Source organism: Quercus lobata, chromosome 3 (genome assembly GCF_001633185.2).
Source record: "Quercus lobata isolate SW786 chromosome 3, ValleyOak3.0 Primary Assembly, whole genome shotgun sequence".
Classification (NCBI taxonomy): domain Eukaryota; kingdom Viridiplantae; phylum Streptophyta; class Magnoliopsida; order Fagales; family Fagaceae; genus Quercus; species Quercus lobata.
Window position 1 is genome coordinate 66,217,160 of NC_044906.1, and position 27,938 is coordinate 66,245,097.

Consider the following 27,938-nt stretch of genomic DNA (forward strand, 5'->3'; position numbering starts at 1 on the left):
GAGAGGGAAGAGGGTGAGATTGACGGCACGCAGCGGATCCAAACACTGCTATTCCATCGCACGCGGCGGATTAGGTCTTCGAACTCCTTCCGCTCGCAAAGCCGGTACTTAGAGAGTTCAGTCGCGTCGGTGATCTTCTGCTTCGGAGGCCGAATCCAGCCTCTTGTCGTTCCCGTGCTTCGCGGAGGATATGCTTGGTGATAATCTGAATCGGCGCCAGAGTTTTGTTCTTGAAACGTGCCGGTCTCGGAAGCTTCACCTCCGAAGAAAGAGGGAACCAGTACAGGGAGAAGAGAGAGGGAACCGGAGAGTCAGAGAGAAGAGGAAAGAAAAAATGAAGAGAGAGGAGAGAGAAAAGAGAATATAAAATAATAAATTTTTTACAACATTTGTCCATACCGTTGCAAATTTGCAACGGTACTGTAGACATGTTGTATAATTTTTGAGATTTAGCACATCTCATAAAGCATCATTTTTGTGTTTGGTGTGGTAAATGTGCCAAATATTTGGCATTTGGCACATTTACCACACCTGCTGTGGGTGCTCTAACAAGAGTCATCATTCCCACCTACGATGGAAACATGGCAAAAGTTGTGGAAGGTCATCGCAGGTTTTTATACCCACCATGATGAGGTGGGCTTTAATTTTATTCGATGGCAAAACAGCTAAACTATTGCATTTCTGAACGATCTTGAAGATTTTTCTGATTTGCAGGTATCTTGGGTTTAAAATAACCATCCTGCTAGATCAGAAAAATCTTGTACCGTTACTGGATATACATCACAATAGAACACTTTCACAGAATGAGTTTGTAGCTGCTGTTGCATTGGTTCATGAGAAAAGAATCGGATAGCCAACTCATCGTAGGGTTATTGTAGATAAGCCAAAGGAGGAAGATTATTTCTATGCAAACCCATAGGAGTGCCTTTGTGAGGGAACAAATTATGACTTGCTAGGGCATGGGAACTCATGTAAAACAAAGTGACTGCAAGCGAACAACTCTACATCATCGTTGATAACGTTCTACTGAATTTTTCTGTGGTAATTTGGTGGACAGGATTTATGTCTTCTTTCAGAAGAGTAGGCATAATGACTATGAATATACACACCTAAAACAGAGTTTTGCACGAAAAGGCAGAAAAGAACACTTCAATGCCCCATTTGGGTGTCAAAAGATTTGGTCTTAATTTTTTTGTTTATATACTTATTGGTTCTTCTTCTAGTTGATGTTTTTAGTGGTTTTGATATAACTCCACATAGAAACATATCAAATGTTGTAGATTATTGTTAGAAAAGTTGCCCACTACGAATTGTTCAGAGATACTAAATGTTGGACAGAGTTGGGATTATTTTTCAATTTTTTTTTTTTTTTGGTTAGATTGTGTTGAAGAAAATATTGTATGGTGGAAAACAATAAATAAGGAGAGAGAGAATGCTAGTATTAATTAGGTAGTAAAATGGAAAACAATAGCATTTAAAAATGTTTTTTTAACCATTAGATCTCTTTGAAATCTATGGTGTAAAAAATGTGTAAGTTTATAAGAGTTACATAAGGTGTAACTTGAACCTATCTCTTAATTATATATATTAGGTTGGATTAACATTTTCTTTGGTTATATATATATATATTAGGATGGTTTAACATTTTCTTTGGGGTTTTATATTAAATCCTAGGCCAATGATATTTTGGCTACTGCCTTCCTCATGGCAATATGAGTTTCAATTAACACAAGAGAATATTATTGATTAGAATACCATTGGTTAGAGAAACTTTAATTTAGTATTAAAAGTGTTATTAGTTCAGCAAAGTATAATCTTAGTGAATCAATTTGTATAATTCAATAAGATTTATATTTTTGTGGAGGATATTAAGTAATTTTCATGATTGATTATAGGTCCCATTTAAGAGTGTTTTGAGACTATTTGGAGGGTGTTTTGGCTGGATTTTCAGAGTAATATGCATAAGTTTTGTCCATTAGGTTCTTAGAAGTTAAATTTTTTTAAAAGTTATTGTATTTCAAACTTATATTTTCTAAAGTTTATCAAAAGCATTTTTACATCACTGAAAGAGAAATTTTGACATTTAAATAATGTTTTAAGGATAAACTTCGAAATTCAAACAATATTTTGAACGTTCGAATCTCATTTAAAAAGAAGATTTTTAAACTAAACTATTTTCATAAAATAATTGAGTTTCAAGATAAGTTTTCTAAAAAGGTTCTTGTTCTTTAAATTTGTTTAAAACCAAGTGATTTCAAAGCCATATTCCTATTTTTCATATGGCATTTAAAATGTTTATTTTAGCAAATTGGGTTTTTAGACTTTCTCAAGAATTGTACAAATATTTATATAAACTCTTCAGTTCCTATTCGTTCCCTAAGAGAGTCAAGCATCTTTTGATCTATGTTTCGATTCGATATTGTGATCTTTGATATGCCTCTGTATTTGGAATAATTGTTAATATTAAGTAAATTATTCTATTTTGTATAAACTTTGCTTTTGTGATATGTGACTAAATAAGTGTTTTTAAAATTGATTAGATATATGTGTAAGCCCGCTTATAAGGTTGTATGTGAGAATAAGTGTTGATCCCTCACCAACAGAGGTTAGAGGTTGGTATCTGCTCACAGGATTGTATGTAAGAATATGTGATATATGTATGTGTGACATTGTGCTCTGATCAAATTATCTGTATGTGTTTTCGAATGATTTTAAGATTTGATTACATATGTATTAAGTGGCTCATTATATGTTTTGGAATAATTATATTTAATATCATTGAATGAGTTTGTGAAAAACCAAAATACTTGTGTTTTGTTTGACTCTATTATGTTGTGTATTGTGTATAATTGCTTACTAGATGTGTAGCTCACTCCATCAATTACAATTTTCAAATTAAAGTTTAGTTGGAAAACAGAACCTTTGGATCACTTCTTAAGGTGCAAGGTTGAGCGTGAGAGTTTTTAGGCGACGTCAATAATGCTTGAAGCCTTAAAGGATTTTTAGTTATTTTTATTAAGCTTAAGATTTTACAGTATTTGGAGATTATTTTTAAATTGTAGATTTTAGTTATTGTAAGAGATTTATCAAGAGCATTGTTTATTTGGAGTTTGAATTTTTTTGGAAATTAATTATATTTATTGAGTTATGTAAGATCAGCAGGTTAGTCATGCATCTAAATTCATAGTCCATGGATTTGGGTCGTGACAGAGGGTTTTCGTTTTTGTGGGTATTTGGCAACTTAGTGGGATATCGGAAGGGAAGGGAGGCATTAGGCATGGCATCAATGAAGCCAGAGCTACACTCTTGTTTCCTTGTATCCCATTTGCTTTGATTTTAACATTATCTATTGCTCCTGAAGTTTGGCATATTTTTGGATTGTTTGGTTTTTTTTTTTTTTTTTTTTTTGGATTTCATACCTTAAAGTTTTAGATTTTGGATTTTATCCCTTAAGTTATATTCTATTTGCACAAAGAGTCAATCTGTCTATATTTTCCGTTTATTGCCACATAATGTTGTCACTTTGTCCAATAAAATGATGCCACGTCATTTTCATTATGCTACGTTATTGGATGAACTAAACATAGTGTTAAGCTCGTGGCACTTAACAGAAAATATTTACAGAAGGGTTTTCACATAAGCTTGTTTTATTGCAGACAATGCGTTTGGTAAGGGTGTTTTTTACTAGAGTGTTTAAGTTAAGTTGCTCAATTTAGGGTGTTTAAATACTGAATTTAGAAAACTCTTTTTACCAGTCTTTAGATTTCAAACAACGTTACTCAATGGAACTTTATAAATATGTTGAAAACCATGCGGCCCACTTGATTAGACAACACATAACTGACTTTTCTCTCTCCTCAAATAAAATAAAATAAAAATTGTATTGTGTCTGTCAGTGTTTAAAAAAAAAAAAACACACACATACCAAACATACAATTATATTTTTTCACATATATACAATTATATTTTTTCACATATTGAAACATATTATTTGAAATATGGTACCAAACACATTTTTTTGCTTTATGAATATTGTAAACAAGTGTTTTCACAATACTTTTTAAATCACAGTTTTCACATCATTTTAAACAATAATACTATAAATCTCCAACCAAACGGACCTATGTACAATTTATCGCCTGAAGTGCTTTTGCAAACCAAGCTTATGGTAAAATTTGGAGTGTAAAGAACTTATTTTCTAGATGAATGTTATATTTTTGTTGAACTATATTATTTTGAATGTGGGTTGAAGACTTGAAGTATGCACTGCTTTTTTGGATGTAAAAAAAATTATTTCTAGATGGATGTTATATTTAATATTATGTAGGTTGAAATGGGTTGTGTTACATTTGTGTCAACCCAACACGACTCGTTTAATAAAAATGCATACACTTCAACCCAAATTCAAAATAACAAAGTTTAACAAAAATAAAATAATATAGTTCAACAAAAATATAATATCCTTGAAACTCACCAAATGCTAAGTATCAATATTGAAAGAATTTGAGCAAACAGTAGATTAATCTTGACTATGACCACGATTATCATTCATAGATTCTTTGTTGATGTCTAAATTCATAACATCTTCCACAAGCTCATCCAATTTCATTTGTGCAAGTTCTATGCCAAAAAAAAAAAAAAAATGTATTAGTTAATTCTAGGGTCTGTAAAGTTTCAATTTCCAATTATATCCCTTGTAAATTTTTGTAATTACTCACTTTTCTTTTTAAATTTAAAATATATGTTAGAAATAAAAGGTATTTGACGAATCTAAAATAAAATAAATATTTATTTGTTATACGAGTTAAACATGTTGTGCTAAGTGGGTCATTTTGGGTTGACACAAATAAATTGGCATGTCAAACGTGTCTCTTGCGGGTTACGTGGGTTGACTTGCTTATGACACATTTCCTATCGTGTCACTTTTGAGTTGACCCATTTATGACCCAAACCCATTAAGGTCCAACCCTAACTCGAAAAAACCCATGTCGAGTTCATGTTGTGTTTGCGGGTTGGGTCGAACATTGACACCCCTACTTTAATGGTTGCAAACTATAATGAGAATTAATTGCATTTGGAGGAACATTTTTGGAATTAGTACCGGCTTTATGTTTTGTTCATTATTTATGTCCTTTGTAATTGATTTGTCTTCTTTATTATAAGTTCTAAAGTTTGGAAAAACATCACGTAAACATGAATGCATTATTTGGAACCCTAGATTTTCTTCTACCAGAATCTAACAGATGCGTTTACAACTATCAGATAGGTTATGCGTGCCTAATTTGGTTTTACAATATTTTCTAGGTAAATTAATTTAAATGGGTGAGGCATTTTTGAAACTGAAAATATGGTTGGTAAGGAAATGGAATTAATGTGTGTTAGCATTGTTTCACTGGTGTAAGAAAATCTTTTTGGTGGATGAGATGAGTTTGAATAAGCATGGTTAGCAGAGTGTTATCTTAATTACTTGGATTGGCTGCATGAATATTTTCTTGCAATTTTTACTTAAAGCCATTTGCTTTTAGGTCTTGAATTATGCCTTTCTCTAACATCCTCTTGGTTCTCCCCCCTTCTGTTTTTCCATTAAAATAAAAAAATTATTTTGGTGCTTACCGTTTAATTAATTTTGTATCAAATCACTCCCATATAGGGTGGGTACATACCTTGAGCCTAATTCTATACACAGAGTGATCCTTTAAACTTGACATTTCATATTTTGCAAATTTAGGGTCATTATGTAATGGTTTTAGGTGTAAATGCACTTTTGGTCCCTATATTTTGGGTCATTTCTCGATTTGGTCCCTAAACTGATTTTGCTCCTAGGCCAGTCCCTAAAATTAGAAAATCGATTTTATTTTGGTCCCTGCCGTCAACCTACTAACAAAAAATACATACGTGGCAAATAGAATACACTGGTTGCATGGGTTCCAGTTAGCTCAACTGGTAAAGTCTCTGATGGTTGAATAAGAGATTTGGGGTTCAATCCCCGCCTACACCTAAAACTGATTGGTGTCTTGGTCTGATGACAAAGAGCTATCATCATGAACGGATGTCATAGGTTGAAACTCTCTAAAAAAAAAGAATACACTATTTGCTGACGCAGCTAATAAAATAAAAATATATATTTAGCATTTTTTAAATGCCACATCAACATTTAAATTAATAAAAAAAGCTAACTCCGAAATTTAACAAAAAGTAAATTAAATTTGTTAAACTAAAATCATTTCTTAAAAAAAAAAATCCTAATTCTCATCAAAGGTTAATCTCTCTCTCTCTCTCTCTCTCTCTCTCTCTCTCTCTCTCTCTCTCTCTCTCTCTCTCTCTCTCTCTCTCTTCACCCTCCATGGATCTCCATTGTAGGTCCATGGCCGAAGCTCACTCAGCCTTCTTCTCCACCATGCACCAAAGCTCACAAGCTCACAAGCAGACCAACGGCAAGCAGATCAAGGCGAGCAGATCATGCTTCTCTCTTGATGCGGAGAAAACGATGGGAAAAATGGATTTCACCAAAAAAACGAACTCGATCTGCGTGAGAGAGAACGATGCAACGAGGCCAAACTCGCTCTTCGATTGATGAGGATGACGACAATGAGGAGGTAGTCATTTGTCAGGACAGCGTCATTTGATGGAGTGGCTGAGGAGGTAGAAATGGTGGAGTTTGACGAAGTGGCAGAGGAGGTAAAAATGGTGGGGTTTGATGGCGTCGTTTTGGTGGGGTTAGGGTTGGTGGTGTGAAACGGTTTCGTTGGATTTGAGAAGGTAGAAATGATGCCGTTGGATTTGCTCTAAACCCAAAAACATAAATCTACTCCAAACCCAAAAACCATAGAATTTTTCTTTGAGTTTGTTGTTACTTCTTGTTGTGTTTGGTTGCTAAGAGATGGGTTTGTTTGGTTGGGTTTGACTTGCTCTTAATCGATGGTGGTGGTGGGTTTGATTGTGAGAGTGTGAAGTTTGCTAGGTATTCTTGCTCTTGTTCTGGATTTGATTGTGAGAATGTGAAGTTTGATTTTGGGTTTGCTCTTGTTCTCTTCGACATGCATTGTTGGATTCTTTGATTTATTTCTTGTTTTTCTGGATTTGATAGAGGTTAGATTTGGTTGCTGGATTTTTTTTTTTAAACGATTTGGTTGCTGGATTTAGATTTGGGGTTTGTCATATATTGGTTTAGTTGCTGGGTTTATTTCTTGGATTTAGGAAGAACATGAAGAACAAGTTCTTATTTTCTTATTAAAAAAATAATGAAATTAGATTTAAGGTTTGTTTTTTTTTAATTTAGTTTAAATTTTTTGAGCTGGCGTTTTTTTATTAATTTAAATGTTGATGTGGCATTTAGAAAAGGCTAAATATAATCTTTTTTTTAAATTTTTATTAGCCACGTCAGTAAACAGTGTATTCCGTTTGCCATGTATGTATTTTCTGTTAGTGGGTTGACGGCAAGGACCAAAATAAAATCGATTTTCTAATTTCAGGGACTGACCTAAAAGCAAAATCAGTTTACGGACCAAATCAAGAAATGGCCCAAAATGTAGGGACCAAAAGTGCATTTACGCCATGGTTTTATTCTTTTCCTCTTCTGTTTTACTTTATTTGTATTGAAATTGAACTAATTTTTATTCTTTGTTTGGGCAAGTATTACAGGTCGATTTTGGCCGAAATAACCAAGAAAGTTTTATCAGATCTTGAAGCAAGCAAATGCTAGGTTTTATCAATTAAGATGTTAGAAAATATGAAATGTCAAATTTATTTCTTCCTTGTTTTCTTTCTTCTAATTCATAGTATACTCATGTTCATAATTGTTGGGCACCTTATCTATTTTACGCGAGAATCCTATAGCTGCAGATATCACAGCATACCTTGTTATAACTTTTTGCACCACAATCTTTTACAACACTTAAATTTAAGCCAAATAGTGAGACTCTCATAGTTTCATGTGCATATATAAAGAGAGATTGTTTATTATATTTAGAAAGTTACATTAGAGATAAGGAAATGAAAACATAAAAGGCTGTGCTGCCTATGCGTATACTTATATATATGACTATGACAAAAAATGTGATTAGTGAGCATATACTTCTATATATGAATGTGGCAAAAAGTATGGTCAGTGTGCATATACTTCTATGTATGAATGTGGCAAAAAGTGTGCAAATGATGATCCAACCAACAACAAAAGCACACAAATTTTTACCACATTCATACATATAATAGTATATGTACACTAGTTACACATTTTGCCACATTTATATATACAAGTATATGCACATTGACCAAAGCTTGTGATGTTTGCATTCTACTGCAAATCAAGAGGAATCTTAAGAGATTCTTCTTATCACGAAAAAAATCTTAAGATTTAAATTAAAAAAAAAAGAGTTCATCAAATTATCTCACCATTTAATAATCTCCAAAATAATTGTAGTTGGTACAGTGAACATTCTTGAATTGGATGTGAATGCCACATATGAATGGGAAAAATTGTTTATAAATAGGTACCGATTGAAAGATTTTAATATTCAATTAGATACCACTCTTATCCCCAAAAGCTTGATCAAAATAATATTTTGAGAGGTACTGAAATTGATAAAACTTTACAGAAGATTAGATATGAGATTTTTAAGAGAAAAGATTATAACGTTGGTATAGAGTGAATAAGTAGGCACGGAATGGCTTGTTTGGTATGCCAAGGTGAATCCATTGCATGCAAATCGGGTTGTGTTTTCAAGCAGTTTTTTAATGATGCCCCAAGATATCAGAATTTTAAAGTAATTCTAGGTTGTATCAGTTCTGGTTATATGGAATTAAGCTGAATTGGAAGGGCTTATTGCTGAAGAAGGGTCCAAACTTAGTAGCATTTTGGAAGGGAAGAGTTGATCATCTTATCGCTAAGAAAAAGCGAGTTTTGGAAAGTTAATTGAAGTGTATGTTGGGAGACTTTGAACGTGAAATGAATTGAGATGTGGATTTTGTGAAGGCACTCAAAAATAGTTATAGAGTTTTAAAATTTTGGGAAGAGATTCTTAAGCAATGTAAGCTGAGGAAGGCAGAGAATGTAGTGGCTAATGAGTCATTGAATGCAGTGGCTGTGGCTAAAGAGGCAAGGAATGCAGTGGTTGAGGAGGAAGGGAATGCAGTGACTGTGGCTGAAGAGTTAGGGAATGCAGTGGCTGTGGCTGAGGAGGCATGGAATGTTGTGGTTGTGGAAGTGAATGCAATGGCAGAGGCAGTGGAAGTGAATTCAGTGAAAGGGAATGAAGTGGTGGTGGCAGTGGAACTGTGGAAGGGAATGCAGTGGTAGTGGTAGTGGAAGTGAATGTAGCGGTGGTGGCTGAGGAAGGGAATGCAATGGCAGTGGTTGTGGCTGAGGATGCTCTTGCAGTGGCAGTAGCTGAGGACGTTCTTGAAGTGATTCCGAGGCGTTGTAGAATACCCAGATTTGTTGTTAGACGACCAAGTAGGAGAAGTGCCTATTTTTTGGCCAGACGGAGGATTGCGGCCATCTACTGCGAAGTGGAAGAGGAAGAAAATGGTGAAGTGGAAGAGTAAGAAGATGGTGTTGCTGAGAATGCTGTGGTTGTGGCTTAGGTTCAAGACTTATGAAACTTAGAAAAATTGAATTACATATCTGTCCTTATAAGTGTTGCTTTTTTACTAAAAATGTCCCTATTATATAAGTGTTTTTGTTTTTTTTACTAAAAATATGATTAGCAGAGTTGTATTGAAATATAACAAGTGTTATTTTATTTTACTTAAAAAAAAAAAAAAAAAAGTAGGCACAATAATTCAATGGCAAATTCATTTGCAAAATTGGATTGTGATAACCAATTCATAAAAGAAAATGGTGTTGGCTTATCAAAATTTGTACATGGAGAGGATTTCTATAGAAAGGACTACTCTAAGTGGGAGGAAGGCAAATTTTTAGAGTTTTTTTTTTTAATAAGGGGACATATCAATACTAGGTTTCCATTCGGTTTTGAAGATATTTTGCTAAAAAGTTTCAGGAATAGAATCATCATTCCAATTAATATATCAAGGTGTTTCTTGGGTAGTTAACATTTAGTATTCTTATCCCAAGATTTCTTTTGATTTGCAATAGAATGCAAACACCACAAGCTTTGCTCAGTGTGAATATACTTGTATATATGAATGTGGCAAAATGTGTGGATGGTGTGCGTATATTTGTATATATGAATGTGGCACGTGTTGTTAGTGTTTATATACTTGTGTCTATGAATGTGGCAAAAAATGTGGTCAGTGTGCATACTTGTATGTATAAATGTGACAAAAAATATGATTAGTGTGCATATACTTCTATTTATGAATGTGTCAAAAAATGAAGTCAATGTGCATATACTTGTATGTATAAATGTGACAAAAATTATGGTTAGTGGGCATATACTTCTATATATGAATGTGTCAAAAAATATGATTAGTGTGCAAATCATGACCCAGCAAACAATAAAGCACACAATTTGTTGCCACAGTCATATATACAAGTATATGCACATTGGCCACACTTTTTGTCACATTCATATATACAAGTATATGCATACTGATCACACATTTTGTCATATTTATATATACAAGTTGAAGGTTGGTTTTAAGATATTAAGGAATTGAATTTTTGTTAAATGTCAGTTTCATTGTCAACTATTTTATTTTCACCATGAATATAAGCTTTTGTTTTAAATACAAAAGTTTGACATGTATAATTGGACTATACGCAAGAGCCTTGTAGCTCAATTGACATTTCTTAGTGTTTCCAATTGAGAAATCCAGTGTTCAAATCCTCAATCTCTCATTGTAACTATCAAATTATCACAAAAAAAAAAAAAAAAAAAAAAAGTATAATTGAACTATAGACTTTATCTCACTTTAAGGTTTTGTACATGGGATGAAATGATATTGGTTTCACGAGTTTTCTCTTTTCCTGTGACCACTTTCTCTCGTGTAGTGATTCAGAGCATTTTGTTGAAGATTGAAACTTAAAGCATTGAAGTACCTCCTTAAGCTTAATAATATTGTAACTTCTAAATCACTTTCTTAAGCGAACGATTTCTCTAATTATTCTATAATATTGACTTAAAAGCACAAAATAGAAAGGAATTAAAAAAAAACGAAGAAGAAAGGTTGATGGCTGCAATTGAAACTATAAGTTGTAATACTGTTTGTTTCTAGGTCTAAATGAGTTTCTATTGACTAAGATGATGGTTGTGGTCCACAGATAAGAAGGAAAGGCACTGTGAGTTTCAAAGTTCCACTATAAGTTGTAATACTGTTTGTTTCTATGTCTAAATGAGTTTCTATTGACTAAAATGATGGTTGTGGTCCACAGATAAGAAGGAAGGGCATTGTGAGTTTCAAAGTTCCCTTGAAGATCTATTATGATAGTTTTCAGGTATGGGATTGTGACTGGTTTTCTTTGGCTTCAATTTGCAACAGGGTTATAAATTCCATGTTGTCAACTCTACCTCAAAAAATCTTGTAAAGAATTTGGTTTCTTTTTTTTTTTTCATCTTCTAAGTGTTTATCTATGCCACAATAAGGGATTATTTGGCAGTAGTGTTCAAGTATCGATGTTTAAAATGATGTGAAAATTATAGTTAAAAAGTGTTGTGAAAACATAAGTTTAAAATACTCATAATGCATGCAAAAAATGTCTTTGGTACCATATTTCTAATAACATATTTTCAAATTTGAAAAAAATATAATTGTGTTTGGTATGTTTATATGTTTTTTAAAAAACTAGTTTGGAATACACGTGCAAGGCATGTGCTGCATTTTAGTGAGAAAATTAAGATGTAATTTTTTTTTTTTTTTGGAAGAAGTACAAAGTTATGTATTTAAATTTAGAATAGCTATTTAACATATGAATATCTATTTACTATGACAATTTCTTAAAACCTATTTGCTAGATGTAATATTTACTCACTAAAAAATTCTACTAAGAATCATAATGAATGTCATTATCTTCTAACAATAAATAACTAAGTTTTGATAAAATATTGTCACAATATATAAAATTTCGCAATGAATGATAATTTATGCTACAATTGAAACTTTTAATAAATTGAAATACCTGCAATCGTCTACAATGAAGATTTTGCTATCCATGCTTCTTTTTTTATTATCATGTTTTATGAGCATAACTAATATGATGTTTAACTTTCTTAATTTTTAATATAAAAAACCCTTTTAGACAAGAAAATAAATTAAAAAATAACAAAAGACATATGCCATCAAAGTTTCCATTAGATAAAAGTATAAGTACAAAAGATTTAAACTTAATAAATTAGTGTTTTCTAGGTATATAACAAATAGAACGTCATATATCACAATTCTCACTTTCTAGGCATGACTATCACATAAAATTCAAAATACACGAAGAAAATTTTTGGGATATTAAAATTTAGTGGGGTGTATTTTATACATTGCACAACAGAATATTCTAGAAATCATTTTGTTAGGGTTTATCTAAGAGTGTAATAGTAGGGGTATATGCTCTTTTACAAAATATAAAGGAGGAAAATTTTCAACTTTAGTTTAGGGAAGGAATGAAACTAACCCAAATATAAAGGTTGAGAGTGCTTTTTTGCCTCTCTTTTTTTGTGTGTGTAAAATTCTTTGTGTGTGTGTGTGTATTTTTTTTTTTTTTTAAACATTTAACAATGTGTTAAAAAAAATGTAGCCCAAGAAAATTGTGTATAAAACAATGAATTTTGGTTCAACAAACTAACTAATCCAAAAAGAAAAAAAGTCTAGTAACACAACGAAATTTCACGATATTTTTATAATACTTTTTTTAACTATGATGGATCCTAGTCTAATAATTTATTATTTTATTTTAGAGTAATACTATATTTATAATATTTTCACAATAAATCTTAAGTGGTAAATTGTTATTGGTTCTAAACTGTGCATTTAAAAAAAAAAACAAACAAACAAGCCAATTGAACAAAATGAATTTTGGCTCAGCAAATTTTTCTAAACCAAAAAAGAAGCCTAGAAATACAACAAAATATGAAATATTTTCACAATATCTTTTATTTCTAGCTGTGGTAGGTCTCAGTTTGATATTTTATTTTTTTACATCCATAATATTTTCACAACAAATTTTAGGCAGTAAATTGCTACTAGTTTTAAATTGGAACCACCACTTTAAATTGTGTACTAAAAACAAAAAATAAAAAGATTGCCATAAAAACAGTGCGTAAAATAATGAATTTTGACTCACCTAATTTGACTAAAATATAAAAAATAAAAAAAAATAAAAAAGTCTAGGAGTGCAAAAAAAAATATCATTATATTTCCACAATACTTTTATTTTTAGCAGTGATAGGTCCTAATATGATATTTTATTATTTTATCTTAGAAAAATGTTACCTCTACAATATTTTCACAACAATTTTTTGATGACAAATTGTTACTGGTTTCAAACTAGGCTCATTACTGATATCATTTTTTTATCCATTAATAATACCTTGCCACTTAGGATTTGTTTTGAAATTATTGTGAACTTGACATTTCTTTTTATTTTATTTTATTTTGATCTATAAGGAATTGATTTCTCAGCAATTGTGAAAATATTGTGACAACAACAAGATGTTATAACATTTTCACAATACATATGTTTTCAACTGTAGTTGGTCTCAATATCATATTTTGTTATTTTATTTTAAATAATAGAGAATTAACACCTCAATAATCGTGAAAATATTGTAAAAATATTTAGAGTCATAACATCAATATTATGTTGGCACGTATAAATATTTAAAAGAAAAAAAACAGAAAGAGCATAAACCAAAAGGCTGGCATACTATGAGAAAAAAAAAAAAAAAAAAAAAACCAGCTCAAGCAAATACCTCACCAAGTTGAATAAACCAAAGACTACCGTAGATAGAGCCATTGGCTCTTTTTATATGGTTAAAGTGTTTGGTGGAGTTATAAATTTAGCTATTTGATACCACAAAAAGTTATTTTATCTATTTTACCTTCTCACTTTTTAAAATACTCAACATTAGTAATTTTATTTTAGCTTTCAATCCAATAAAATAATATAAACAACAAAATAAAATAATATATCCACGATAATAAAATAATATATTTACTATAATAAACAACCATCACAACCATTATCATTGTAACCGCAATCACCATCACTGCAACCTCCACCGCCACAGCAATCGCAATCACCACTGCTATTGCCACCACTACGACTTAGGCTGCGTTTGAATCGACTTCAAAGTGATTCCAGAAATGATTTTCCGGAAAATGCATGCGTTTGGCTGTCACAGAAAACGTTATTTTCCGGAAAATGATTTCCGGTTGACCACGAATTTTTCCTTTGACCACGGAAATCCATTTCTGCCTTCATTTTCACTTCAATTCACTTTTGGAGAGAGAGAGAGAGAGAGAGAGAGAGAGAGAGAGAGAGAAGAGAGAGCCCAGATCAGAGAGAGAGAGGGACGATTGCGCCGACGAGCGGCGCGGTGCACGATCGCGATCGTCGATCGAGCGGCGCGATCGACGATCGCGATCGACGAGCGCGATCGTCTCTCGTCGATCGACGAGCGCGATCGACGAGTGCCGCTCGTCGGACGAGCGTTTCGCCGGATTTGATGTATTTTCTGGTAAAATGATTAAATGAACCAAACACCAAAATTAATTTTCCGTAAAATGAATTTTGTGACAGCCAAACACATGAAAACGTTTTTCTTTCCGGAAAATAGCATTTTCGAAAAATAGAATATTTTCCGGAAATGATTTTACGCGAACCAAACACAGCCTTAGGTGTTGATAATTGCAATTTTTAATTGAATGGTTGGGGAGATGGTCATATCTTTTTTTTTTTTTTTTTTCAATATTGAAGGCAATTAGTTGTAAATTTAAGTCAAATTAATGTCTTAACGTTGAAAAACCATTAAAAAAAAAAAAAAAGCAATCATATTTTTTTGCTAAAAAAAAAGTCACATTGATTAAAAATTTAAAAGATAGAAAATATCAAGTAAAATAGCAATAGAATTGAAACAAATATCAACATTTTATTATTTAAGATTAAAAAAAAAAACATTTATTTCCCCAAGACTCTCCTTTCCAAGATTAAATCTACACCACATATTCTTTAAAGAAATCTATACAGCATGTACTTCTACCCGTCTTTTTTTTCTTCTTCAGCTCACTTTTCTCCCATTTGTTTCCTCACTGTCACTGCAACTTCCAAATTTGCAGTTCGCATCATTTTTTTCATCTCTTAGAGTTTACACATGCAACAATAAAGACAGGTGAGCTTGAGTTTCGGCGGCTATGGGTTTTCAGTGATGGTACCAATCTTGAGTTTCGGTTGGTTTTGGGTTTCCAGTTGCAGTCGATCTTGAGTTTCGGTGTGCCAATCTTGATTTTCTGTCAGTCTATCTCTTTCATTAGTCTCTGGTAGTGGGTTTTTGGTTGTGGTGTCTGATCTTGAGTTTGGACGGAATGGGTGAGGAGAGAGCTTAGGTCGGCGGTGAGATGGAGGACTGGGCTTGTTGAACTTTCAATTCAAATAACCCAACACACCGATGGCACATACTCTCTCTCTCTCTCTCCTGGCCTAAACTCGAGGCAAACACTTCTCTCTGTCCGATTTCCCCAAACCCTAACTCTCAAACTCTCCCTCTATCCCGATCTAGCTACTATGAGAGCCCCAAACGGCGCGTGATTGATGGATCGATGGTGTGGAGGCCAAGGATATCACGGATCGATCGAGAACTATGGCTGTGGTGGCGCGTGGGTTCGTGGCTTGAGGCGCGTGAACAACACGTGCTTCACATAAGGTAAGCTATCGAGCTTTTTTGTGCTTGCGTGTGCTTTGGTGAGCATGTATCATGGTGGCTGAAGGCTTAGAGCGAAGAGAGGTTAAATTGTTTTACCAAAATTTCATTTCAACCTCCAAATGTTTTCCAAATTGTATTTTGACCTGAAACTTTCATGAAATCATAAAATGACTTCATGAGAGGAAGCATTTGATGTTTAGAGTGGGAGGAAGAGAGCTCAGTGAGAGTCTTGGTGAGGGGTGAACCAGTGATGAAGCTTGAGAGGCGGCCATGGGAGTCTGTTGAGAAAGCTTCAGAGGTTAGGGATAGAGAAGAGGATGAGAAAGTGGGGCCGTGTGAAGATACAGAGAAGGTTCTAGAGAAAGGGTTAGTAAAAAGTTGAGCCTGGCCCGGACACCTAGACCCCCTATTCGGGTCAGTTTGGGTTGAGGGTTGGGCTTTAGGCCCATTCCGTAAGGGACCTCAGTTCATTTAGGTCTAAACCCTTGTTTTGATCTTATTCCATTGGCATTTAGGCCCAACCCGAGGATGACTTGAGGCCAGGCTGTGGGTTCAAGCCCAGGTCCTTCCCCTTTGTCTTTAAACCCATCTCTTTTTCGTAAACTTTCAGCCCACCTTTTTAAATAAAAGGGCTCATACATGTTTCTTTTTAGGCTCTGTTTTTTTCAACTCTGTGTGTTTCACGTTCTTCTTCTTCTTTTTTGTTTTGAAGGAGATTTGTTTTTTTTGTTTTTTTTTGTTTTTTTTTGAGTTGATTTGATGACTGAGTTCTTGATGCAGATTTAGTATGTTGTTTCTTTTTAGTTGCTGCGAAGGGTGAAAAAAATAGTAATGGAAAAAAACGAGTTTGAATCTCATTTTGGGGATTCTAAAAAATTGAATGTCACGGTTGAGTAGGGTAAATAGTTGTGTCAGGCTTAATTTGGTGGAGGTTGTTCTATCTGGGATTCCTATTTACGAAAAATCTGATGCTAAAGATTTTGTTTTATTTTATTATACTTTTCATTTTCTTGGCTACCAAACAGAGGCATTGAGGAATTGAATAGGTTTTTTGGTAGTAGTGGTTTTCAAAGCATTGAAATTTAGGTAGCTGCTTGGTAAAACCTTTGTTTTTAAGGAATTGACATTGGAATTATTTGTGATTTTGACTTGACGTGTTAGTTGGGGTTAGAATATAGTAAAAATGACTGTTTCCTAATTTGATGCAGAAAAATCATTGGCTAAATCAATCACTCCTGTGATTAATGTTAGCGGGTCAGTTCAATGATTGTAATTCGTTGCCATTGTGTGGCTAAGATCCACAATGGTGATAATAACGGTGGTGATGATGATGATGACCACGAGGATGATGCAGATGCAATGATCCGATTTTAGAAGGAATCATCTGATTGTAGTTGCTCTGTGTGAGTCTGCCTATTTTGCATTTTTAAGTGAATGGGATGAAATATTTTTAGTTTTGGTTTAGATAAATGGCTATTGCTGGTCTACACAATGTTTCTGTACTTGATTCCCCTGGTTTAGGATATTCAAAGTTAACCGTGGTGTGAGTGACCAATTTTGACCAGTTTTGTGGTTGACCCCTAATTTCATTCCTTGTATGAGCACGGATTCCAGATGATCAAAACTTTGCCATAACACCCGCTTTGTAGATACATTGCCAGAATCCAATAAAGTAGCGACAGTCTTATTGGTAGCGAAAGAGCATAGCTTAATAGGAATCCCACCTAATTGGCACCTAATTCTCAATGCTCCATCCTTGTTTTCCAAAATAACCTTGTCAGAGTCGTTAATAATAGGAATGCTTGGAATTGCATACCATATATTTTGAAACGAATCATTGGATAAAACTAAAAGTACATTCAAATTTGTGTAGTTAGTCAGCGGTATGAAATCCAACCTGAACCTCCCATTTGGAGAATGTAGTCTAGGCCCAGGAAAGGATCATACCGCCTGGTTTGATGTATTGGGCATGAGAAGTCCAAAAGGATGAGAAGAAGAGCAAGAACAGAAATTTGAGAAGAAATTTTGAGCAAAAATGCTCGAAATTTCCTCATTAAGCTCTGCAATAACTATTAGGAAATGAAAAGAAACAAAAAATGTCAAATATTACGCAAACATATAAAATAGAATAAATAAATAAAAACTCTTAAAATTCTCTAAATTAAAAAAAGTTCATAAAACTATTTCACCATCAATGAGATCCAAAAGTTGCTTTCTAATTGGGTCCACAATATTAGATTGTGGGATTTCAAATCTGGTAGCACTTCCTAATATGTTACTTGGAATGATAATTCTATTCCTGAGAGTCCTTAGCAAAATAGCTTTAAAATTATTTGGAAATTCAGTATTCTTATCTCAAATATGATATGTCTTATCATAAAAAAACTCTAAAAATCCTTCTCCCTTTCACTTAGGGTAGTCCATTTTATAAAACTCCTCCTTAGATAGAAAACCAGATAACTTAGCACCACTTTCCTTCGCAAGTTGGATATCACAACCCATTGTTGCAAACGAATTTGCTACTGTATTAAAGTGTCTGCTAATCTATTCAAGCTCTACACTATAACTCTTCCCCTCACCTAAGTCATCTCTTAGTTTCTTTACAGTTTTGTCAATCTCTATATCCTTCAAAACCTTATTTGGACCAAGATTTTGAGGGATATGGAGCATATCCAATTGAATATGAAAATCCTTCAATCCATATTGATCTATAACTTTGCCCATTGGCAGGTGGCCTTCATATCCAACTCTACAATGTCCTCAGTATATATATATATATATATATATATATTTTTTTTTTTATCGATAGAAAATCACGATGAACCACAACATAATGGGTAGCAAGCTTGATCGACCACTACAAGCTCGGTACCAGCCAACTTTTTTCCTGAATTGGCTCGATATCTCTTCACCACAACATCCTTAAGATAAGAAGCATTTAGCAAAATCTCTCAGATTTGCAATAAAAGGCAAACAACGTGTAAGACTTTTTGAGCCTGAAAATATATATATATATATATATATATATATTTTGTCAATGAAGTTTATTTTATTTTTTAGGCTTAAAAAGTCTTACACATGCTATTTGCCTTCTATTGCAAATTCCGAGGGATTTTGGGAGATTCTTCTTATCTTTTAAGGATGCTGAGGTGCAAAGATACTGAGAAAATTCAGGAAAAAAGTTGACTGGTACTAGGCTTGTTGTGGTCAATCAAGCTTACTATCCACTATGTTGTGGTTCATCATGCTCTTTTATCGATAAAAAAGAAAAGAAGATATTGTCGACATTGTGGAGTTGATGTGAAGGCCATGTGTTGATAGGCGAAGTTAGTTCTAGATCGACATGGCTGGAAGGATTTTCATATTTAGTTGTATAGGCTCTATATCCCTCAAAATCTTGTTCCAAATAAGGTTTTGAAGGATACAGAGATTGACAAAACCCTAAAAAAGCCATGAGATGAGTTACTTGAGGGGAAGGGTGCTTGAATGGGTTAGCAAACATTGTAATACGGTGGTAAATTCGTTCTCTACAATGGGTCGTGATGTCCAACTTGCAAAGGAAAGTGGTGTTAAGTTATTTGGTTTTCTACCTAAGAATGAGTTCTTTAAAATAGACTACCTTAAGTGGAAGGGAGAATGATTTTCGGAGTTTTTTGACGAGGAGACATCTTGTTTGGGATAAGAATACTAGATTTCTAAACGGTTTTAGAGATATTTTGCTAAGGACTTTAAGGAATCGAATCATCATTCCAAGTAACATACTGGGAGGTGCTACTAGATTTGAAATCTCACAATTTAATATTGTGGACTTAATTGGAAAGCAACTTTTAGATCTCATTGATAGTGAGATAGTTTTATGAAATTTTATTAATTTAGAGAATTTTTTTATTTATTATATTTTATATGTTTGCAATATTTTATTTTTTATCCTAATAGTTATTGCAGGCCATATTCTTAAGGAGGAAATTTCGAACTTTTTAGTTCAATTCTGGTGTGAGGGAGAAGATAATCCCAAAGAAGAGTATTGGCAGAGCTAGTAGGGGTCAGGGGGCCACTGATTTTTTGAATTTCCTTCTTACAATCTTAACAAATTCATAAATTATTTGCAAAATATATTTGCCGACCCCCCTAGATTTTTGAAGAAAACAAATACACCACAAATTTTAATTAGTTCAGCCTAAAATTTCGAATTTGGTAATTAAAAAAAAAAAAAAAACCCTCAGAAAATTAATATAAAGAAGGAAAAAAAAAATCCCAAATCAAAAAAATATATATTGTATAGTATACCAACCTACACGTGGGAATGCTGACATGACTGGATTTAGACTCTACACGTGGAATGACTGTGAGCAAAAAGAGAGGAAATGTTGGCTGGGGTAAAGGATCTTTGATCCATGCCAAAGGTTGTGTTTGTGTTGGACCACTATTAAGGACACATGCATCACTTTCAATGCTCTTGATGTCCATTTTCTTGTTCAAGGATTGCTCCCTACATAGTGGTAAGGTCACTCTCTACGTCGCTACCCTGACTTAGGCATGCTCACTCTTTCCTAGAGTCACTACATAGTACAACAGCTGTATTAGGATTCAAATAGAGGAATCATGGTTTGACACCTATTTTTTGTACTTGGCAACATTTCTCAGACTATAAGAGGAACATGTTGCTAGACCATTAGGAGAAGAACCCGAAGAGAACATTAGAGAAAAGAGTAGAAAGTTTGTAAGGAAGTGAGGTGGAGAAAAGATCTCTATTTTAGGAAGAGCACCATTATTGTACAAGGAAACTTCTATTTTTCACATAATAGAGAGATTGAAATAGTAAGGGACATTCCCTCTTGCTCACCCATGGTTTTTCATCAATTTCTAAGGGTTTTTCTAGTACATTCTTTGTTTTCTTTACTTTTCTTGCAATGCTTTCTTTTTCTCTTGACTTTATGATGTTAAAACTTTCATTTTTTTATCACTTCCGAGCTTTTCATCAAAATGTATTGTTAGATAGCTCAGCCACTTGTCATATATACATATATACTTGCTAAACTGACATATTGTAACCTCCCTAATAAAAATATAACTAACATATTGTGACATTTCTAATAAAAATATGTTGATAAAAGAAAAAAGTATAATACTGCATCCGCAATATTTTCATAATAATTTTACAGCAAATTTTATATATTAAGTTATTACTAATTATAATTATGATTCAATATGGATTCAATAGTAACATAATTTTTTTACCTATCAATAATAGCTTTTCACACAAAATTTATTTAAAAAATTTGTGGTCATATTATTACTCTCAAAATCATTTTGGCCCTTAAATATAATTCTTAACCCCTTAAACAAAAACAAATGCTTAAATTACATCAATAAAATTTAGGCCAAATAACAACAAAAATAACTCAAACAAACAACAAGTGAATAAATTACTTAACAAAAAGTCTATTAAAAACAAAAAGATAAAAATCTCTAATCATTCAAATTTGTTTGTAACTCGTTCACCCATTCAATAAAAATAATCCATAATTTTATTTTTCCTTTAAAAATGATACTCAGGGAAATATTATTGTCATTAGTTCTCCTTAGTGGTTATGGTAGTTATGCTCTCTTTGGCTTTAGTGTCACAACAATTTTGCTCTCCTTTTATCTCTCTCTCTCAATTTAGACTCTCTCTCACTTTATTACACTCATTTTAGTACTCTAAGTTCCTAATTTACATGCTATTAGTCCTTTTTTTTTTCTTTTTCTCTTTGTAAGTAGAAAAAAATTATAATACTTCATGTATTTGTGTGTTTTTTTTTTTTTTGGTAACATTGATATATTCAAATTATTTTTTTATTATTTTAATAGGCACAAAAAAACACCATAATGGTATAAATGAGGGAAAAAATTTCTGTGAGGTCATACCCATATCCCATTCCGTTTTCTTCAAGAATTTGTCTGAAATTACCATCAAAGAGCCCAATAGTTGGAAAATTTTGCACCCCAGAGGATCAAATTGACTCCACCAGCTTTAGGAAGTAATCCGTTCGGCGTAAAGGATCAGTAGCAGACTCCAGTAAGAACTGGTACCTTTTTCACCTCCTATACATGCTTGTAAGCTCCATGTCAGTAACAAATTTTACAAAAAAGGGGAGCAGAAATTGACTTTTAGAAACATAACCAAGCAGGTTTTTCCAAGTTTATTTTAAGTTATATTGATCATCCCACAAATATAGAAGATAACTGAGACAGAAATAAGAGTTAAAATAAATATATCAACCAAATCTCTTAGGCCAATAAAATGTTGATAATTGACCAAATGATCTCATATTGAAACATATTACCTTTACCGTCCGAATCCAATTGATTGAACTTTCGGTATAAATTACAAGTTAGAAGAAGGATGTTCAACTCTTCTCTTATGATCTGAAAAATTCAACAAATATCAAGTTCTTGATTCATAGGATTCAAACGTTTCTTTTGAGTCAGACGTTGGTTAAAATTGCCATAAACTGGTGATGATCCACTGTCCCTCTTATATAACTTAGTTCCCTCAACTCCTTTTACTACCAAAATTTTGAACTTTAGTTTGAATAAATGCTTAGTCACGTAAGTGAAAGTTAGCAGAAGTTTAAGGCAATGTTTCCAGATGATTTAATAAAAAGCTTCCTAATAAACAACTTTTAATTCAAGCAAGCAGTTGAAACTTACTGGTAACACTTCATTGGCCATGACAAGTACTATGGCATTTGCATCAGCAAAAGGCAATAAGCCAGCTAAGGATCCCCTTCAGGCCATGTGAAAGCGACCTGAGTTGTACAACACTATAAGATCAACACCACCAGCCTCCTCAAACTTTGCAGATATGTCCCTGCACTAGCTCCTAGTATTGGAATTCCCTTACTTGACCTGGTTCTTTGTAAAGTTACTGTTGTAAAAATAGTTGGTAACTGGTTAGCTCTGAGTCCACCATGACAAAGAACAACATCTACTCCGTACTACTATGGTATCTGGTAATTGAAACCTTGTGATACAAAAGTAATAAGTTCATTCTTATTTTGCTTTCTTAGTTAATTTGTAATCAAGTTATACGTATTGACATGGCTTTTCTCATAATAAAATCTAAATCACAAATAAGACTACTTAAAATGTTTGAAGTAGTAATTGCTGGTTTTTGTGACAGTATATTGGAAATATTAATTGCTTTGTTAATCTTTTATATAATGGATGCTTATGTCATATTGTATTGACTTTGCCTTGTCAATTTCCATCAATGTAGTCTAATTTGTACATGTCCTGTCCACTTGAGTATCCCTTTTTAGAGATAAAATTGGTTGTCAAAAATTCTAGTGCCTCATTTTATCGAGCTGTACTGTCATACGTAACATATGGAATTCAAGTTCTAAAACTACAACCCGGTCTTGCATCTGGGAAGTCACTTGGGCGGTAGAGAATGGCCCCAAAGCTTGATGAATTCATCTTGGAAACAGTATTTTTGTGAAATTCTTGATTGGCTTCAGGACTAGCAATTTGCTGAAAACTGGAATCCTCAGAATTCAGTCGACCAATGCATTTGCAAACTCAGAGTCATTAATATGACAAGGATACAACTTCACCTATAAAACACGAACAACTTTAATTGTACAAGGTAAACAAAGATATTTAAGCGCAAGGAGAAGGTTGAAATTGTGACACTGGTACAATCAATTCAATTCAAGAAAAATAGAGAGAGTTGAGTTCTTCTTCGAGGGAACTAGATCTCCTAAGGAAATTGTAGAGAGAGAGGTTTTGCATTAACATTCTGAATGATTCTTTACAATTTATATAATCCCCTTTATATGCTTTACAATGCCAATATCATTACACTAAAAGTCCGTTTGAATACCGCTTATTTTTCTGCAAATTGAAAACTTATTGTTGAAAACACTGTAGCAAAATAAATTTTAAACTAGTTGATTTTTTTGGCTGAAACTATTGTAGCTTCAGCTGAAAGTTTGTGGGGTTCGTGAACAGTGCCGTGAGACCTAGGTGATAAAATGCAAAAAGCAACTTGTAAACGCATTAGCCAAACGCATGTTAAAGCTACTAACTGCCAATTAGTTATACCAACTAACTACCTAAAACAACCATAACAAAATAAGTCCAAGCTCAGCATAACTAACTCTTGCTCAGCATGATTGACTTTCAGCTCCTATCATTCACTTCCCTTAAGAAAGACCTTGTCCACAAGGTCTATGCAAGATTTCAAGTACCTAAATATAGTGTTGATCCTTAAAATTTAGCTCATAAGCAATTTTGGTCCAAACACCAAACAATGTATTGCATATATCTATGCAAAACCAAACTAACTAACTACCAAAATACATTGTTGACTCCTAAAACTTAGCTCATAAGTAATTTTGGTCCTTATAATTTAAAGTGATTACATTTAGCCTCTATGAAGTGTGGATTGATGATGGAGTTGGTTTTTAAATTGGTCACGTCATCAAAGGACTAAAAGTAATCACTTTAAACTTCAAGAACAAAAATCACTTACAGGCTAAAATTAAGAAATCTTTTTTTTTTTTCCTTCACAAAAAAAAAAAAATGTCATGTAATTCATTATAAGAAATATTCATAAATTATTTTGTGTACTTAAAAAAATTAAGTAGGAAAAGGGATAAACCTAATGCCCATATTATAACAGAGGATGTGACCCTAAAAATAGCTACACTATGTAAATGAACTTTGACCATTTGATAAGTATAAAAAGTAAAAAGTGATATGAGTTACACTCAGAGCTTTATTTTTACTATACAATGTTTAATTTGGTTGACCTCCTGCCTATGGATTTTAAGATAGATAAATGATTGGCAATATTACTTATGTAGTTTAAAAAAAAAAAAAAAAAAATTTAAGGAATCAGACAACCAATTTAAACAAAAACTAGGTTGTAATCCGTGGTTACACAAGAAAACATTCAACAATAGAATGGCATGAGTGAGGTGGACTTATGGCTTACAATTTGAGTATTATGTGACTTGGCATCAAAATTATGAAAACAAAATGGAAGCCAATTGCAAAATTAGACTACAAATAGAAGCTAATTTAAATTCAATTCGGATTTTCACTATGCTTTGACTTAAATATATATACATTATACATGATAAATAAATACCAAAAGCTAAATACATAATAAATGTCAAAGCTATTTATCTATGAATCCAATTCACAAAATGAAGCACTACATTAGAATTCTATTTTTGTACAATCAAACACACACACACACATATAGAGACAAAGATTAGAGAATGTGTAATGTGTATATAGCTTTAGAGAAGAGAAGAAGAGATTTTGGAGAAGGTGTTGAGGATTGGATTGGACAGGAATTGGAGCTCGTCGAGCTTCGTATCAGCTATTCCAACAACACAGAAAACTCGAAGAGTTTAATCATGTACGGTCTGCCATTTTCAAGTCCCAAAGCTCTATAAATTCGGATTTCGGAGTTGGTTTGCAAAACTTTGCAAGGCTATCTTGTTAGTTAGTGTCACCCTGCAGGTAGAGGGGGCAGACAATGACTGAAGTTTTAAGCAGAGTATAGGGTTAGATATGTAAAATCAACCTTTGACTCATATTATATAAAAAATAGTTTTTTTTATTTAATTTTTTTTTTTAAGAATGAATTAAAACTAATTATCGACCTGTACAATTTGAATTTTAATATTTTGTTAAATAGTAATTATTTCCTTTTTAATCTAAGATAATATAAGTAGACATTAAGAATAAGTATAACTACACCCAATCAATTCTAATACCCATATATAAATCTAACTAAATTGGGAATTTATTGAGATGTTATTTGGTGTGGTATGATGTATTGAATTTTAAGTAAAATGCTGATGTAGCAATCACATATTGGATAGTGTAAAACATGGGTTTTACACCCCATCCTCACCAAATTTAGACTCGTCTAAAAAAAAATGTTGAAAAAGTTCTATAAGGTATTTGTTATTTAAAAGAAGTATTATTAAATAATAGTTAGCCAAATCTGTATTTGGGTCTTCTTTGTTAAAGAGAATTTAACAGGGCAACTAAAAAAAAGAAACGTAATTTCAACGAAACAAATTTTTTATTTATTTGAGTTATACATTATTAATCATTTTATAAAATAAGGGGAATAAAACTCCATACCTGTATGCAAATAGGAGTCCAAATCTTCTGTCTTACTCTTTCTGTTCCACTATATACTCCACAAATAAAAATATGCCACATGTTCATCTAATTTATTAAATGCTAAATTTATGTCTTTTATTATTTCAATTTCCTAAAATAAATAAATAAATAACTCATCATATTTAGGTAATTGAAATAATAAAAGGCATAAATTTAACATTTAATAAATTAGATGGACATGTGGCATGTTTTTATTTGTGTAGTATATAGTGGAGCAGGAAAAGTGGGATAGAAGATTTGAACTCAACAATGAGTTTGTTAGTCCTAGAGTATAATAATATACTTATGTATTTTAGTGATTATGTTGATTATAAAATATCATATGTGGGGCCAAAGAATTTGACAACCCCGGCTCACTTTATACCAAGCCTAAGGCCCACGCCGAGGAGGGAGAAATGGCCGAGGACAAACAAAAAAAGCCCAAATAGCCTAGAAACGTTGCCGAGGACGATCCTGTTCTCGGCATCCCAAATCCCAGGAGAAAAGAACAGCACGCCGGCAAAGGTAGCCTCCCAGAGCACCCTCAGAAAAAGGACAAGTACAATAGGATACCCATGGGAGTATGGTGTAGGAACAATTCAAGGAGAAACTGTCACCTTTGCATTGAATGCATCCAACTAACGTTCTGGCCACATTAATGAAGAAATGACCTCTGAATAGTGCGGTCTTGGTTGCCGCAACTCACAGAGGGTTTGGAAAGGTGGCTAATGGGACGAGCACTCGAGTAATGACCTGCATGATCAACATATGGAGGGCTAAGATCGACTAGAAATAAATATATAATGTGAGAGATCCTCCAAGAATGAGGGATCGAAAAAGAAGCGAAAGAAAAAAGAAAAGGAGAAGACAGTAGCAATTTGCACGATTTTGGAAACCTCTATAACCTAGTATTGAAGGAAGAAGAAGAACACTAAGTTCCTCGGACGAAGCGCCCGAGGACAAAATTTCATGCTTTAGTCTATATCCTTGTCATTCAATCCATACATAACCGTGTCTAGTTGTTGTAATCCTGACTAAGACCTAGTTTTTAAACCCATTATCTACAAATTTATTGTATTGGGCTAGTTGGGCTTGAGACCACTCATCCAACAGAAGAAGTGCTCGAACTCAGTCCTTACATCATAAAAATGAAAAAAAAAAAATTCTTTTATACTCTTTAAAAAAAAAAAAAAGATTCTTTCCTTAAGAAATTTCTTTCTTAATTAATTTGAATGAAAATTTCCTTTTGATTTACGGTCTAATTATTCCATAACTCATGAGATTTCTTAATTATATACACACACACCGTAAATGGGATTTGAGTTGCATTTGAACCTATAATAAGTCATGCAACCGTTAATGGTATGTCCTTGATAAGGTATGAGGGCGTTTGGTTCGCTATAATGTTATATTACGTCATAATATTACGTTATTGCAATATTAATACAAGAAAACAACATTACATTATTTAGGAAGATAATAAAATTAAGATGATATGATATATTTTATAGTTTTAAATTATGGTAATGTTAAATAAAATAAAATAAACAAATAACTTTAATGTCACATTATTGTAATGTGCATTACATTAAGGATACATAATAGCAAACCAAACACCCCCTATTAAGTGATTTCCTTGATATGCTCAAAAACTTTATTTGATTTACCTTGTATCACTATCAAAATAATTTGGAAACATTTCAAAATTATATAAAAATTAAATGTTCATTTGTTAAAATCAAAATAGTGTCTTCATTCATTTAAATAAGAAAACAAAACTGACTGCTACAATTTGGACACAAAATAGCAAAAAAAACCAAAACATCACCTTTCTCTTGATCAATCTTCTTTTTCTTCATAGTATCCTCTTATTCATTAATTAGCATTTGCCTCAAACTTGATTAACATGCATTGTAATATAATATTACACTCCTTATGCGGTTATGCCAACTTATA

The 27,938-nt window shown here is 32.8% G+C and overlaps 1 long non-coding RNA gene across 1 annotated transcript; it reads left to right on the plus strand.

Moving 5' to 3' along the window:
- Positions 1-15,095: 15,095 nt before the first annotated feature.
- LOC115982936 lies at positions 15,096-20,124 on the plus strand. Its single transcript, XR_004089785.1, has 2 exons — positions 15,096-15,809; positions 17,018-20,124. It is a non-coding gene; the product is annotated as an uncharacterized LOC115982936 (long non-coding RNA).
- Positions 20,125-27,938: the final 7,814 nt, after the last annotated feature.